The following is a 17,713-nucleotide window of genomic DNA, read 5'->3' on the forward strand; positions in this document are numbered from 1 at the left end:
GCATTAAGTGATGCTCGACGCTGCTGCCTCCCGCCTTCCTCTGCCTTGGGAGCAAGGCGAGCTCTGAGCCAGGAGAGCAGGAGGCAGCGGAGAGATCCCCTGGGATCGGGAGCTGGGGGGCGGCTGGCAGGAGAAGAAAAGGAGCGAGGGGCCGCGGAAAGATGGGAGGAGGGTGAGGGGCGGTGAGCCCACGGGTGAAAGAGCCGAAGGCTGGAGCGGACAGACCCCGCGGCTCAGGAAGCCGGGGCCGGAGGAGCGGGGGGCTGGGGAGTCTCCCCCGCTCTCCCCGCCGAGGAAGCGCAGGGAAGAGCTTCCCGGAGGATGCGGGGCATGGAAGGAGAGGAAGCGCCGGAGACAGCTGCAAAACATCTGGCAGCGGCGCGGCCCCCCGGGACCCCGAGGCAGCCGAGCCCGGGGGGGCCGGGCCAGCGCGACGCTTCCTGCCACCCCCCCGCTGCCAGATGTGCACCCGCTCCCCCCGGGCCTGCGCCCCCACCCTTCCTCCCCGCCGGGACGTGCCCAGCACCTGCTTCCAGTTCAGTCCCAGTTCAGTCCCAGTTCCCGGCGCTCCCAGGACCCCGCGGTCCCCGCAACGCCCAGGGGACACCCGGCTCCGTCACCTTTGGCATCCCCATCCTCTGATGGCCTTCCTGGCTGCGCGGGGCGGGCTGGGGGAACGATCAGTGCGTGTCCCTCCGTGGCACCGCGCTGCCCTTGCCCAGATTAACCCGGGCGTCCAGCAGCCCCGGCCCCAGCAGAGCAGAGCAGGGCAGGGGGTGCAGGACCCCTCCCCATCCCGGCCGGCACTTCCCAACCCATCCCTGCCCGGAATCCCTCCGGATCCCCCCCAGGCCGGGAGCTGCCCATGGCGCGGCCCCGGCAAATAGCTGGGTAAGGTTGAACAGCAAGACAGGATTAGCCGCGGGCAGGGAAAATAGCCTCTCCCTTCAAAAATAGCTTCCTGGGATTAAAAATAGCCAGAGGTCCCGGAGCCGTGGCTGCGGGGGGACACAGGCACCAGCTGGGCCGGGCCACCCGCTCCCGCGCCGGGGGACAATTAGGGGCATTATGGAGAGCTTAGGGCTGCTCGGAGCCATCTGGTCACAGCAGAGCCCCTCGGCACCGTCCCTGCAGCCGGGTCAGGCCCCTCCAGGTGATCCTGAGAGCCCCGTGGTGGGGATGGCCCCCAAATCCTGGTTATTTCCCTTTCCAGACAAGCCGTGTGGCGCAGCTGACATGCTGGAGGGAAGGGATGGTGTCCAGAGGAACCTGGACAGGCTGGAGAAGTTTGTTTGTGCTGTCCAGAGGAGTCTACAGAGATGCTCCAAAAGCTGGAACACCTCTGCTCTGGAGACAGGTAGAGAGAGCTGTGGGCATTCAGCCTGAAAAAGAGAAGGCTCTGGGGAGACCTGAGCCCCTTCCAGTACCTAAAGATGAGATTTAATGTCCCTTCCAATCCAGCCCATTCTGTGAAGTCCCCAGGGAAGTTTTAGGCTGTTCCAGGGCACAGAGCAGGGGTTTCCCTGTGGGTTGGATGGGGCAGGGGCAGGTGAAATCCAGCTTAGGGTTCTGTGGGTGTCCCACGACAAGGGGACTGCCCCACATCCCTGGCACTGGAAACCCCCAGTCTGGGGTGATGCTGGGACACGTCCAGGCACCTCAAATCCCAGCCAGCCCCGGGTTTTTTCCCGTGTCACAGGAAAGAGGCATCAAAGGTTGGACAGCAGTTCCTGGACTGGGAATGTGGAGCTCAGGTTTTCCCTGAAAACTCCAGCACAGGCTGAGCCCTGGGTGCCACAGCACTGGAAGGGAGGTGGCTGCAGTATCACCACCACGTTGGGGACCAGAGTCAAAGGTGGTCTCAGTGATTTTTTTTTGAGGAACAAGGACCAAAAGCCACCAGCGAGCACTCTGTGCCCTCACAGCCAGTCCTGGGAGGTTTGACATTTTCACCTCCACCTCCTGTTTTCTGCTCTCCTCCCACCCAGCGCTTGGAAACGGCTGCTCTTTCTCTCCCTGCTTTTCTTCCCGCATTTCCGCTGGCTGTGGGCTTTACACAACATCTCCCGGCTGGAGAAGGAGAGCAGAGACCTCCTCCCACTCCGATGGGAGCGCTGGGTGTGCTGGGGCTGCCGGGAGTCTCTCAGGTGGAGAGATTTTAGCAGGAGCCTTGTAAGGAATAAATCCTCAGTCTCTGGAGTCCCAGGAAAAGGGCGAGTCCTTGGATCGTGTCGCCGCAGCCAGAAAGATGCGTGCGGAGTGACAGTGGGGACAGCTGGCAGGGAATGGCAGTGTCCCAGTCTGGAGCGGGGACAGCCACCCTCGGGGAGCAGCGGGGTGGGGCGGCCTGTCCCTGCCTCCCCCCTGCCCCATTATCATCAGCTCCATCCGTTCCGCAGCCCCCCTCTGCCCCCGCCGGCATTATCCATCTGATCCCGCTCGCAGCCTCCCTAAGGCACTTACAGGGGTTAAAAACAGCAACTGGCCCAGCCCTGACCCCAGGGGACCCTCCGAGTCCCCAGCTCCCCTGCTGCTGGCACTGACCCGATGCGGGGTAGGCACTCTGTGTGTGTGTCCCCCACTGCAGGACAGCTCCTGGTCACCCCATCCCAGCTGGGGTGGTGGCAGCACACGTGGGGTGACCCTCCATCATTCCCTCCTGCCTGCACAGGCAGAGAGACGATGGGTGACATTAATGAGGGTGCTGGGGCGCTGTGCTGGGGGCTGTTTGTCTGCTGCAAAGGGGGGCAAAGGGGGTACCACAGCACCCAGCTGGTGCCCCCTTCCCGGCGCCCTTCTCTCTATCTTCCCCAAAATCCCTCCCGAAGGCAGGGAGATGAAAGCGGGGTCATGCTGCCCTGCCTACCCACATCCTTCCCGCACATTCCTCTCCCTCCTTCATCTCTCCGGGGGTGCCCGTCCGTGTTCGGCTCCGCAGCAGCCCAGGCTGGAGGAGACCTTGGCGTTTTCCCCTCTGTTAAAAATAGCCTGAGATTTATTTTCTGGCAGCATGGAAAGCCCCCGGGGCGGCCGAGAGGAAGCAGCCGGGCTGGGGCAGGCAGGGGCGGCGGGGGGAGAGCGCGGAGGGCAGGAAATAACCCCCGGCAGCGGCTGCCCTGGACGGGGAGAAGGCTCAGATGCGAACAGTGTGTGGTTCATGTGGAAACTCCCAGGACAGCAGCCACGGCTCCGGCCCTGAGCATCCTGCGCTCCGGCCAACTGCCCCCGCCTGCTCCCCACGGCCAAGGTCGGCCGGGGCTGGGAACAACCTGGCCTGGTGGAAGGTGGCCCTGCCCATGGCAAGGGGTTGGAACGAGATGTGCTTTATGGTCCCTTCCAACCCAACCCATTCCATAATTATACAGCAGGGCTACAGCTCCTCTGGACTGTCCCCAGCACCTCAGTCCCCCTGCCCAAATCCCTGGGTTTGTCCTAACCCCAGGCCCATGTCCCCACACCTTTCCTGACGCCATCCTTCCCACCTGTGACATACAGAGCAGAGGTGGGATGCTGTGGAAGTCCCCAGGATGCTACGGGAGCACTGGGATGTTGGCAGCGAGCAGGCAGGGAGGGAAGGGAAGTGCCATACTGAGGGACAGTTTTGCTTGCCACCACTCCCTTCTCCATTCCCCTTGGGTCCATCCCAAACCACTCCTGGGTGCTGGGCACTCGGTTGGGTCTCTGTCCACCTCCGTGACCCCACATGGCCATGCCTGGAGTGGAGGTGGCAGCAGTCTGCACACAAACCACACAGAGCCCTGTGCTGCTCTCCTCCTCCCGGCATTTCACTCCAGTATGCTCCGAGTGCACCCTCCGAGGATGCTCAGAGTGCCTCTGCCTTCGTCTGCCTAAAGCAGGATGGGGGGACGGGGCTGTCCCCACTCCTGGCTGGCACTTCCCATGTTGCTGAAGCATTCTGTCCATCCCTTGTCTTCACATCCACTCCCCGGGAGCGCAGGGCCCCCTCCTGTGCCGTGACCTCCCTCTGCTTCCCAGAGGGACCAGTTCCCGTTTCCTGGGGACCTTTTGGTTCTTGTCCCCCTTCCCCAGCCCATTCGTTATCAGCCTCACTATCATTTCCTCCCTGTCCACCCACCTGCTTATTTTAGTTGATTCTTCCTTCCTCTCAGCTGCTTTTGGAGCAGAGTCCGTCCCCGCTCCCCTCTGGCAGCCCCCAGCACGGCCACCCCACCCCCGTGTCCCCCCCAGCCCGAGGGGGCGATGCCGGGTGCCCACGGGCACAGCTCCCTGCCCGCCGGCCGGGGATGGAGGCTCTAATTGAGGCAGGATCCTGCCGTGGCTCCTCGGCTAATTGCAGCCTGCGCTGCCCTGCCAGGCTCCCTGGCTCTCCGGCCGCTCCCTCCCCGCGCTGCCTGCGCTGCCTGGCCTCTGCCTGAACCCTGCCTGCGGGCTCTGCCCGCGCCCGGCCTGCCTCCCCCGGCCGGCAGCGCCTTCTGGAACGCTCCACCCTGCAAACCGGTTTGCGAGGAAGCATCTTCCATCAGGGAAAAACCCGCTGGGTCACATCCCCGCTGACCCGCTGTCAGGGTCCGCAAACATGTGCGGGGAACCTGATGGTTCGTTTTGGAGATCTCAAAGCGCAAAAGACACAACAGGGGACAAACCAGTTTGCTTAAACAAAAAAAATGCACTTTTATTTAGTGCCCACAATGCGATAGTAGGGAAAGAAAATAGAGAATAGTGAGAAAGACAGAGAAAGAGGGGAAGGGGGATTATAGCTACCACGTGGAGAGTCGGAGGTCCTCAAGACGTAGAGATGCCCATAGACGCGATCTTCTCCAGTGGGGTGATCACGAAGGGTGCACGGGATCCGCAGAGTCTTTATAGGGTGGTCAGGAAAAGGACCAAGGCGAGTGGAATGGAGCCAAAGAGGGCACTGGGCCAGTGCAGGCACCTGCGTCAAAGTTGGGTGCTCAGGAACAAGCAGCAAGCTGTACCCTTCTAGCATGGTCAGTATAACCAGCTCAGTCCACTGTAACGAGCTGCTATTGTTCTTGCATTCCATTCTCGTGGAGATGCGTATCAGTCCTCGGCAGGCGCCCCACCTCAGCCAGGCCAGGGGCTCTCCCCAGTCTCTCCGGGGGTCTTGGTCTTCAACCATCGGAGACAGTTGTGAGGCATAACACATCCTCGGACAGACTCTGACACCACCCCGTGACTCACGACTGGCGACAAAGGTGTTCTTCCATCAGCAGGTTCCGTAGTCTCGTGAAGTCTTCAGGACTCATCCACATTGGCAGCATATCCCAGAAAAACAGAGACAATAGAGAGGGTGTAGGAGAGAGAGAGAGAGAGAGAGAGAAAAAGAAGGTAAAGTACGGAAAGGGAATAGAAACAAAAAATGAAACAAAAATTATAGAAATTGATTTAACAATTTTTCAAAATAATTAACATAAATCACCAAATAATTAATATAACAATTTTCAAAATATTAACTCAAATTACTAAATAATTAATATAATACCATCAATTAAAATCAACAATTACAATTTTTCAAAATATTAACTCAAATTACTAAATAATTAATATAATATCATCAATTAAAATCAACAATTAAAATTTTCAATCAAATACTTAATTTAAAACAATTTCTTTCACAAAATTCTTTAAATTTTTTTAACATGATAATAATTTCTAAGCAAACAAAAACAAAAAACAAAACAAAACAACCTTAATTTTTAATTAACATGACTAAGACAAAGCAACATTAATCAAAACAACAAACCATTTCAAATCAAACTGCTGTTACAGGCTTAACTTTCGCTGTCTGGGTAGTGCATTTTACGTCAATAACTTTAGGAGTGTCTTTTGCAAAAGGGATGTTAACTAAAACAAGGCCAATCAAAACCAAAATCAAAAGGAGGATGTAGCTGGGACTTTATAAGAAAAGTCACATCCTGTAATTGTGGTAAAATCACAAACACAAAAATTTGAGTGATTTTTAGTATCTACTATTGCATTTTCTACAACTACAACATCTCAGACAGTCCTAAAGCATGCACACCCATTGCCTATATACACGAGCACTGTTCCAGGAGCTTCCTTAGGATGTACTTCAAAATGACAAATATTTTGCTCGGTGTCCAAACAAATGTCCTGAGCTATGATTGCATTACTTTCACAAATGAAACCTTGCTGCTCCCTAACAACACAAGATTCTAAATTGACAGTTTGCCATTCCTCACCAGTTTGACGGGCCCATTCTCTATGCTCGGAAGGATAGAGAATAGCTCCATCATGGTTTATACCTAATGCAACGATAAGGAATATCAAATGCACTGAAGCATTCCCTATTGTTAACACAAAGGCTGTAACTGTGTTAGTATTGGGGTTATAGGTAAAGTTCACTAATTTCCACCAGGATTGGAATTCTCTTTGAAAATAATTTGCATTGTCCCAAATTATTTTCCAAATTTCAGTAGGAAGAATTCCTTCTTCTTCTTGCCTTATAATTGAGGCAACAACCATCTGCATCCAAAGCTGTGTCTAGATGCAGCTTAAGGGCCAAAGAAACATTGTTTTGTGGAGCACCAGGTGTATCAATTACCCATTTGCTATTATTCACATTTATCTTTTCCCAATTTGGTAATATGTTTAATAGCAATCACTGAAGTGTCCTCAAAGCCAATAAGGACAATTATAATGATTGTTATAATTTGGTCAAATCTTTAATTGTAACAACCAATTTGTTCATTAATATTTCTGAATCAATGCTATTTAAAATTTCTGTTTAAAATATTTATCATGGTTTATACGGCCTTCATGTCCCTCGGAGTTCTCCTGTGGAAAGTAAGCACAACAGAATCTGCCACGAGGAGGCAGAAGGTTAGAATGATGAAAATTGCCCATCCTGTATTTATTCGATGCTCCTTCCCTAGAGCATCAAAGGCTGCCCATGTATATTTATTCAGAGGGGTTTTCTGCACTAGTGGTACTTCCCCTACAGTAGGGAGGTCCACCAAAACAGGTTGTCCAGGGCAATGTGCTGGATTGCTGGAATCACTTGGTCCCCATAATGAGGGAATTATGCTCGGAGCTGTCAGGCAAAAGGCAGAAGGATCAGTAAACCAAGGATTTGCTGGCTGTTTGGGGGAAAAGGGAGGGGTAATGACTGAGGCAGGTTTGTCTTGGATGCTATCCAAGTTTTCTGCTTCTTGTAGTGCTAGATTTTTCACAGCTCCTTCAGTCATTGAGAAGATGTTACAATAATGTTCAATCTGAGCAGACCACTGTCTTACTGAGGTCCTCTCAGCCACCCCGGCAGGTGGGGGGGTCCCAGTAGTGACTGACTTAACCTTGAAGGGGCCTCTCAAAACAATTGGTTGTTGTTGTGCAATTTTCTCCACTTCTATGAGAGCTAAGCTAACCACAAACAAGCCTTTTTCCCAGGTAGTGTACCTCTTTTCAGCATCTTTAAAGCCACAGGAGTGAGAGCTGACAGATCTGATCGGGCCTTCAGGACCCCTTTGCCATATATATAATGACAATCCTGAGGTGGCAAATCCCCATTCTACCTGAAAAGGATCTGTAGGATGAATAGGGCCAAGGGCTTGGTGAGCAGTTGCTTCAAAAAGCAGCAATTTTATTTTAACCAATTTATCATAAGGCAATTTGTCCATTACTTCTTGAGGTAGTCCCCTTTTCAGCCCTAGCAACCACAACTGCTGCTGGTTAGAGATTTGTTTTCCCTTTTCTGGTTTTTCATTACGAGAAGCAATGTGCCTGACTTCTCTGGGTTTTTCGGGTTTGTCCTCTGAGTGCTTCACTGGTCCATATTTTCCACTGTTATGACTGCTGTTAGATTGTGTGCTAGGAGTAGTAAAAGGCGAGAAGTCAGTGGAGTCAGTGGAACCGGTTTGATCACTTGTGTGTCCAAGAAATCTTTCAAGCCTGTCTACCGGAGTGGTAGATGCTATTGTTTTTTGGAAAAGAATTACTGTTGGTTTAAGAGACTCTGGCAAACCTCGAATTAGGGGGGTCATAATCTCGGGTCTGACAGGCTGTTGCATGGGTGACTCATAGACAGAAATTAATTTTCTTTCATGTATCATTTGCAAGCATGCAGCTTTGTGTATGTTTTCTAGGAGTTGGTCCGGGGTGCCGACTATTGCCAGAGGGTCGCCCCTTTCAAGGGGGCTTTGTCCCCCTGCCCAGTGAGCTGCACGCTGTGTCAGGGACCATGGAGCACGTGTATTCTCTGTTAAGAAAACTCCATGTCCCCAGTAGCCACTTGCTTCTTGTTCACTTAATTTAATTTGGTCACCCCCAGTAAGTGAAACTCTAAAGACATACTCCGTCTCTGATTCGCTAGAAAGTCGGGAGTATTCTTTCTTTAATTTAGCTAATCCAGTGGCTGTGTTTGGTGTTCCTTTGGTGGTTATGTGGAGGTTATGAACCTCTTCATTTATATAATTAAATTCTGTTTTGACAAGAGGTCTCAAATTGGAGCAACAGAGTTCCCCACAATTTTGCGTGTGTACTAATTCTTTCTGAGGGTATATCTGTTTAATGCTGTATGTCTCCTTTCCTCCTGTTTCCTTTGGTGAATCTGCAAGTTTTAAATTTTTGCTCTGCTCTTCTGCAAGGGAAATCTCCAGCAAATATTTCTGATTTCTTTCCTGTTCTAATTGTTTTTGCAAAGCTTCTACCAAATCTTGCAGGGATTCTATTACTTCTCCTTCTCGATTTCTTCCCTGTTCCAATTGTTTTTGCAGGGATTCTATTTCTGCTCTCTCTTCACTTACCCGTTTAAAATGGGTTTCTATGGCTGCCGAAAGGCAGGCCCCCAAAACTGAGCAAAGAATGGTTTTATTTCTGCCCAGTTTATACTTAGCATCATGTTGCAAAGAATATATTCTATCTACAATGTTTTCATACTTAAACCAATTATCTTGTGCCCACTCTTCTCCGGCTGGAGAAGGTCTAGCACCATGCTTTGTTAACAAAGCAAAAAGAATATCCTTATCTTTTGTACTAGAATTTTCACTCATTTTTTTGTGAAGGGACAAAAACCACTCTCAGGGAGGTATTCTTAAAGTTACACAAAAAATGGCACAGCTAATACTGTGTTTCCCTTCGCTTCCCTGGAATGGGAGAGGAGACCCAGCTGCTTGGGAGGCACTTCTTCACAAAAAACGCCTGTTGTCTCCTCAACTACACCAAGCAGCTTAAAACACAGAGTCCCATCTTTTGCACAGTGAGATCGTTTCTGAAATATCCTGATGACAGGGAGTGCTATTCGCCTGGGTGTGTACAGTTTGTGGGAATTTTCCCTCGCCCCCCTTGCTTTCTAACAGCGCTCACCGAAGTGGCGTGCTAGGTGCGGCTGAGACGAGGGTCCTTCCCCTTCTACAAACTATATAAAACCCGCAACTCCACAGTCTATCAAGATCCTGTCCGTGACGCCAATTTAAATGTCAGGGTCCGCAAACATGTGCGGGGAACCTGATGGTTCGTTTTGGAGATCTCAAAGCGCAAAAGACACAACAGGGGACAAACCAGTTTGCTTAAACAAAAAAAATGCACTTTTATTTAGTGCCCACAATGCGATAGTAGGGAAAGAAAATAGAGAATAGTGAGAAAGACAGAGAAAGAGGGGAAGGGGGATTATAGCTACCACGTGGAGAGTCGGAGGTCCTCAAGACGTAGAGATGCCCATAGACGCGATCTTCTCCAGTGGGGTGATCACGAAGGGTGCACGGGATCCGCAGAGTCTTTATAGGGTGGTCAGGAAAAGGACCAAGGCGAGTGGAATGGAGCCAAAGAGGGCACTGGGCCAGTGCAGGCACCTGCGTCAAAGTTGGGTGCTCAGGAACAAGCAGCAAGCTGTACCCTTCTAGCATGGTCAGTATAACCAGCTCAGTCCACTGTAACGAGCTGCTATTGTTCTTGCATTCCATTCTCGTGGAGATGCGTATCAGTCCTCGGCAGGCGCCCCACCTCAGCCAGGCCAGGGGCTCTCCCCAGTCTCTCCGGGGGTCTTGGTCTTCAACCATCGGAGACAGTTGTGAGGCATAACACATCCTCGGACAGACTCTGACACCCGCCTGCGCCCTGCCTGCATTCCCGCATCCCTCCCTCCTCCCCACACCCCGCCCGCGTTCCCGCATCCTTCCTGCATGGCCACATCCCCGCATCCATCACCGCGGCCCAGGAAGCGCCCAAGCTTCTCCCCCAGCCGACCCTCAGTGATTAAATCCCATTCCCAGAGCGAGGCTGCGATGCTCCATCACAGGAAGCTTTAAGGAGAGGGTTGGCAGAGCCATCAGCCAGCGCTGACCCCGCCAGGGACATCCCAGGGCCCCGCCAGCCCTTTTCCCTCGATCATTAGCACCCCCGGGCTGCTCCCAGCAGCCCTGTCCCCATTCCATCCCCGCCGTGTTCCGGAGTGCGGGGGCTGCCGGGGAGGGCTCCCAGCGTGGCGCTGCCAGCCGAGCCGGGAGATGTCGGCAGCTCGTTATTTATTTAAAGCTCCATCTTTGCGGGGAGTGCCCGTCCTGCAGGAGGGATCCGGCTGCCAGGGAAGGATTCGGCCGCCAGGGAGGGATCCGGCTGCCGGGGAGGGATCCAGCTGCCAGGAGGAAAGCTGGCCGACAGCCACCCTGGCAGGGGCTTCTCTCCCTGCCCGGGGCTGGGCGATGCCCCCCTGCCCCTGGGGAGGACACAGCCCCCTTTGCAGCAGCTCTCCCCCTGCCTGGTACCAGCCATCGAGCAGGATGGGGGGACACGCTTCCCAGCGCCCCTGCTGTCACCCTGAGCCGGCGAGTGGGGTTTGGCCTCGCCACCGCAGTGGCTCAGTCCCTCAGTGGTGACAGGGATGTGTGACTCGGGCGCCGTTTCCAAGGTAACCCTGGATGAGCTCGGCCTCCGCATCCCTCCATGTCCCCGCATCCCTCTGTGCCCCTGCATCCCGCAATCCCCCGCACCGAGGAGCCTCCCACTCAGTGGGGTAGGGGCTTGGTCCCTCCAGGGATGGGGATGGGGATGGGGAGGGTACCGATCACAGGGAGGAGGGATAGGGAAGTGGAGAGGTACAGGACATCCCTCCCCTCCCCGTTCCCAGCACAGCCATCCCCTGGGCATGGGTGTGTATGACCTGTTCCAAAGACAGGACCTCAAGGACCTCGGGGGCCAGGTCAGGGTGTTCCCGTCCTCCCTGCTGGAGCACCTCCCAGGGAGAAACCCAGAAATAGAATCTGTGGTTCCCCACCCTGCCCTGGGCAAGAGGCCATGGCCGTGAGTGGGAGTGTGCCCCGAGTCCCACAGGATACCCTGGACAAAGTCTCTCCCCAAGCATCTCCTGTGCAGGTGGGATGGGCTGAGTGGGCAGTGCAGTGGGTGCAGGAGTCCCTGGGGGTTCCAGTCCATGGAGGTGGGGGATGGGATGAGAGACGTGGCTGCTGTCGCAGTTGGGACATGCTGGGAGGAGACCTGGCCAGGCTGGGAGCCTGCCTGGGCTGCCCAGTGCCTCAAAAAAGCCAGTTTGGATGTATTCCAGGGAGTCACCCCGTCCCTCCACCCCCCGCTGTGCCCCAGGCCAGTATGGCAGCACTGAGCCGTTCAGCACAGACAGGCACTGCATCCCCCCACTCACCTCCCTACCCCATCCCTGCAGTCCAACCAGGATGAACATCCCCAATTTTCCATTAATCCTGGCTTGTCTCAAACAAGTCTTTCAGGGTAGGCAGCCAGGGCCGGAGAAGACTGTGATGCTCCACTGGGAATGGCACAAAGGGACTCAGCAGGGGTGGGATTCTCCCAGAGGGAAGCAGAGCTGCAGAGATGATGCTGGACTCATTTCCCCTTGCATTGGGAGGCCCAGGGGGGCAGTGGGGAGCACAGGAGACCAGCTCCCTGACCCCAGCCCACCGGCTGCCGTGAGGAGGGGAAGCAGCTCCTCTGCCAGGATGCTGCCAGCCCGCCCTGGGCACTGTTTCCATCGCAGCCCTCCCTCCTCCATCTGCTCCTGCTGGCTCCTCAGGGCCCTCCTGCACGGGGCCACCGACAGCAGCGATTTCTTATTACAAATATGTTCCGGTCCATCGCCCCCCAGATCTGCATCCCTGGGACCTGTGTGATGAGGAATTCGATTCCTCGCCGTTAATGAGTTTATGCCAGCAAAGGGCTTTGAAGACGTAATGCTCTGTACAGGAGCTGAGCATCATTTTTATTATTGATTTCACTGCCAGCCCCTGAGATGCTGCTGGAGGACACGGACCTCTGGGTAAAGCCTCTCGAATCCTTGGGGAGGTAGTGGGAAAGAATATGCAGAGAAGGAGAAATCTCTCCCCTGTGGACAGACATCTCTGCAATGCTTCCAGGTTTGTGCCCTTCCAAGAGCAAACACCACACACACAGCAGGACAGCAAACCTCTCCTTGGGATGGAGAAGGGGTTGTATGGCAAACCCCCACATCGGGGTCAGAGCAAGTGATCTGAGTCAGCCATTAACAAAATGTCATCCTGCCACCCTGCCCCAGTCTCAGCCGAGCCCCGGGGTCCTGGCGCCACAAGGGACCCTGAGGCTGGAAGTGAAGGACCTGAAGCAGCAGAGGTCAGGGTCAGGGTGGGGCCGTGGGTTTGGAAGAAGCAGGAAGAGCGTCCGGAGCCTTTTATCAGCCTTGGATGGTGGCAGCCACACAAAGGTCCTTGACGGGCTCTACACGGCCCTGTCCCCACACGCCCTCCCCAGGGACCGGCTGTGCTGGCAGCTGCCCTTCTTTCACAACAAACATGGGGTGGGTGTGCAGCTTCCCCCGACTGCTGATCCTACTGGAGCAGGATGTGGCATAGGATTCCCTGCCTGCACCCACCATTGCTGCCCTGGGCTGAGCCTGGAGCTGCTGAGATGCTCCACAGACCCCTTGGGCTTTAAACACTGGGGAGGATTTCCTGCTGGCAAAAGGGCACCGCTGTCCCTTGGCCTGGATTGTTCCTGGCCATGGGATTTTTGGGAAACGCCTCCCAAGTTCCCCACTCCTGGGGCCACCCATGGTCATTTCCCGTGGTGGGAACTGGAGTGGGCGTGGGGCTCACGTCTCCCTCCCAGCACCCAAATGGGGAAATGCCACACTGGGAGAAATCACCGGGAACTGCAAAGGCAAGGGCTAATTATCGGCAAGGGAAGGAAGTGGGGAGGGAGATGCTGTGCTGGGGCCGAGGGTGGGGAGAGGAACCGGGCTGCTCCCAGCTCTGCCACTGACTCACCGGCAGCCCTGGGAAAAGCCACCTCACTCCGTGGTTACCAAACACAGACATTGATAACGCCCCTTGGCAACCACACCCGAGCAATCTGATCCTGGGATCAGCATCCCTCCCTCCTGGGTACCACTTCAGGGATGCTCTGGTGGCCTCGGGGCTGCCAAATGGGACTGGCAGAGGTGTCATCATGGTGGTGAGCGTGGTGAGGCCACAACTGTGATCTGGCATCAGGAAACAGCTAAAAAACTCAGGTTAAGAAAAAATACAGAAACCAAGCAGAGCCCCACTTTTGCTTCCTGTTTTGGGGTCTCCATCTCTGCCACCAGCAACAGCCCCAGGGCTCCAGTTTGCTGCAAGAGGCTGATGTCACCCCTGTGCTGGGGACACGGCCCTGGGCAGGCACTGTTCTCGGAAAGGGGGTGCCCAGAGCTCACTTGGTGTTTGGGGGATTTTCGGTGGAGTTCCCGTGGGTCCTTTCTCACGGGTTGCTCCTGCTGCAGGCAGAACCAGCACCGCAGGCAGCACAGGCAGCACAGGCAGCCTGCCCATAGCAAGAGCACCCTTGGACACATCAAGGCTGAGTTTTGGGGTCGGAGGAGGGGGCTCAACCACCCCCCGTGCAGCAAACATTCCCCCAGGCACGCAGAGGGGGCCGGGCACTGACCCATTTATCAAGGTCACGGCTGTGGGCAGTGCAAAGCAGAGGCGATGTGACTATTTCGGTGAGCTGAGGGAACTTCACTGGCCTGATTCCCATAAATAAAACATGCAGGGAACAGCCCCTGCTCTGTCCTATTAATTCTGGACCCCAGGGGCCTGGCTCTGTGTGCATTCAGCAGCTCAGCATTGCCTGCTCCGCTCCTCTCTCCAGAGTCTGGCTGCGCTCAGGAAGGCTTGAAACCCCCAGTTTCCACAAAATGCCAAGTGTGAGTGCTCTGAGAGCACTTTATGGAAAATCCATTTGTTTTCTCAGGCAGAGAGGCAGCTGGGAAGGATGCTGGTGTGTGGGTGGGTTGGGCAACAGAGGACAACTCCAGCTTACTGCAGCCCCCAGCCCAGCTCCCTGGTTTTAAGGAGCTGGAGCTGTTTCCACCCACTCTGCTTCCCCATCTCCCAGCACTTCCCCAGCACACCTTTGCCTCCCAGCTCTCCAGCAGTAGCCATGGCTCTCCCATGGCTGGTTCTTCCAGCTCCTCACAGAAGGCATTAACAGGACAAGGGAGTTTAATTATCTGTGTTTTCTTCCAGGAGGGCATGAACCTGTCTCTCCCTTGAATTTATCAATTGCTGCCAGATTTTATCTCTTGCTTTCAATTTGCTTGTGATGGTGTTTTCTGCACCGGGGGCACCATGTCATCAGCTCCCTCCTCTCTCACCACAGACACAGTACATGATCTCGCTCTGCCCTCTGGGGCATCGAGTCCTGGGTGCTTTCTCTGACACCCATGGATGCTCACACTGGATTTACACCCATTATTGATCATGGCACTGCCCACTCAGCAGAGCCACAGAGTGAACCTGGAGCAACCCCAGCGTTGGGCGCTTGTCTTGCCCTGGGGCTCTGCTGGGATCCATGGCCCCACCAGTCATACCCAGAGATGAAGGGCCCCCATTTTCAAGTGACTCAGACTCACCCTTCCTTCCTCAGGAAAACCTGTGATCAGATAAAGCCATCAAACTATCTGGTGAGAATAAACACGCTGCATCTGCACGGATGCAGGCTGTACCCCCGCTAACCCCGCAGAGCCCAGGCAGCCTCTGCTGTAACCCCGTCCTTTGGAGGGACACCTCCAGCCCCAGGCAGCACAGCAGGGATTGCACACGCCTGTGCAAGGCTGGGACCTGCCCTCGCTGTGACCTGCGCTCACTGCAGCTTGGGAGGGTCAATTCCTAACTGGCACTGGGCACAGCATTTCCCTATCCTCCCTCATCCCACTGAGCTGTACCCATGCTGCACCAGCAAGAAACACAAGGAGAAAGCAAAGGGTGAGAAGAGGAGGAGCAGAGGGTGGAGGAGGGAGAGGGAGGGAGGGAAAACACTTTTTTAAAACCCGCAATTGCCAGCAGATGGGCACTGCCCCCACCAAGGTGCTGCACTGGCAGGCGGAGGGGCTGCCGAGGAAAAGAGCAAAGGAAGGTGTGAAGATCTCCCTGCAGATTAAACCAAACCCACACTGCTCTGGTGCTCACTGAGCCAAGCCTGGGCTAGGAAAAGAGTGGGGTTGGAGTTTGAGGTTCCAGTCTGACACAGACAGGACCCCTCCAGGCCCCCCAACTCCCCACAGCCCTCAGTCCTCTCTGTGAGATGTCGGGGGCTTTCAAGATCACACTGCTCCCACACTACCTGGGTGTTTGTGTGACACTGACGGGGCTAAGAGCCATCTCTGGGGGCAGCTCTGGTCCTCTCACCCCAAAATACCTTTAGAGGTTGGAAATGAAGGGCTGTGGTGCCAGGATGTGGCTACAGGTGTTAGGGGAGGTTACACCAGCAGCTCAAGCACTGCCTTCTCTGGGAAAAACAAGGATGGAGTGGGATGTGAGCAAGGTGGAGGGGAAGCACAACGGGGCTGCTCAAATTGTTGCTGGGTCCAGCAGGATGTGGAGCTCAGGGCTGGTGTGAAAATGAGGGAGCAGATAACGTGTCACAGAGAACAAACTCCTGGAGGGATAATAAAAATGAGTGGGCTGGGTTTGGAAAAGAGCTGAGAAGAGAGCACAGACATTTTTGGAGGGGGTTGGAACTACTAAATGCAGGGGGAAAGAAAATAAAGAAAGCATCTGCCTTCTTTGTCTTCTTTGCCCACATCCCTGCGCTACTTCCCAGAGATCAGGGGCTCTCCGGGGCTTTGGGGCCAGCGGTAGTTCTGCCTCTGCTTGGGAGCATCCCTGAGCCCGGGTGTGGGTGCTGGCCCTGCCAGTTGGGACAGGCTCCAGGGCTCACCGGACACTGGGTGACACGGGGCCCTGCCTGCCCTGGACCCCCGGACCCTCCGGGCCGATCCCCCCGGCCACGGCCCCGGGCGATGCTGAGCTCTGCCCTGCCTGACCGGAGCAGAGGAAACGGCCCTGGCTCCGGGAGGGATTTTCCGCTGCCTCTTGGCCACGTGCTGCTGGAGCCAGCTCAGGTGCTGGATCTCCCTGGCTGTAATTTCATCCCCGCGCTCCTGTAACAGCCCTGGCTGGGCGGCACGAGGGAAGTGACCGGGGCGCAGGTCCGAGCCCCGGCCCGGAGCTGCATCCGCCCAGCGTTTCCAGCCCATCCTTATCTGCCGGTTCCCCCTGCGACTCCCCATTTTCCTCCTTTCCCCCACTCCACCCCGCGCTCCCGGCAGAGCTTCCTGCGGCAGGGCGAGGGCTGGGGGCTGCGGGGTGCTTGGCCAGACCCCTCCCTGCTGACCCCGGCTCTGCCCAGATAGGAAATCCTGCGGGAACTGAAGCCTGGGAACAGCGGCCGAGTTCTCCCCAGGGCTCGGCAGCACTGGGATTTCGCCTACGGGTCACATCAGCCAGCCAGGCTTCTCTGGGAAAAGCTGGGATGAGGCAGGAGAAACCCAGGGAAGGGCAGGGAGACCACCATGAAGCGCCCATGGTGGACACCAATCACCTAAATGTGCCATTTACAACAAGAGGGGTTTGTCACTTTAATGAGCCACTTTCCCATTGGGAACGGTGGGAGGAGAGGGCATCACAGCAGGAAAATGCTGACCAGTGTGATGCACGGCCACTGGCACGACCCAGGTGTTCAGGAACCAGGTGGGTGTTCACAGAAGGGTGCAAAATGCCATTAACAGCCTTTGAACAGCTCCAAATAGAAACTAATTATTGACAGGCTCATTGCTCCTCCTGACAAGCAATTTAATATAAATTCAAATATCTTGTAAAGCCCTTCTTATTTATTTAAGAGCATTTTGTGAATGTTTTGCCAGAGTCCTCCTGATTTTTCTTGTTATTATTTTAGAAGGGAAGCAGCTAGAGATGTGCTGCTCCCCACACCCTGCAGCTCAGCCCCAGCACAGCCCTGCGGGGAACCCTGAAATTGGAGCTGTCTGAGCAAATTCAGGACACTGGAGGTAAAACCAAAAGGAAACATCAGGGCAGGAACAAAAGAAAAACAAGCTCTCCACACCCTCTGAGCTGAGGAGGTTGGGAATGGAGGTGGGAATAGTTAATGCTCCCAGAGTAGAGTGTCATCCCAAGCACCACATCAAATAGAGCAAAACTTGACTCAGTGTTTAACCCAGCTAAACCCTGGCTGTGGCCTGAGTCGTTAGGACAACCAGCAATTGCCGGCCGAAACCCCAAACCACACTTCCCAAACTCCAGGAGTTATATATATATTTTATATATATATATTTTAACCTTTGCCTCTGCCTGTTGCCAGCACAGCTCCATGACACGCATGGCTTTCAAGGATCACACTGAGCCAAGGATTCACATGCAGCCCTGCAATTTCCTTGGGTTCTGAAGAAAACCAAATCTTTGCAAACAGAGGG

The sequence above is a fragment of the Zosterops lateralis genome (genome assembly GCF_965231275.1).
Source record: "Zosterops lateralis genome assembly, chromosome: 16".
Lineage (NCBI taxonomy): Eukaryota > Metazoa > Chordata > Aves > Passeriformes > Zosteropidae > Zosterops > Zosterops lateralis.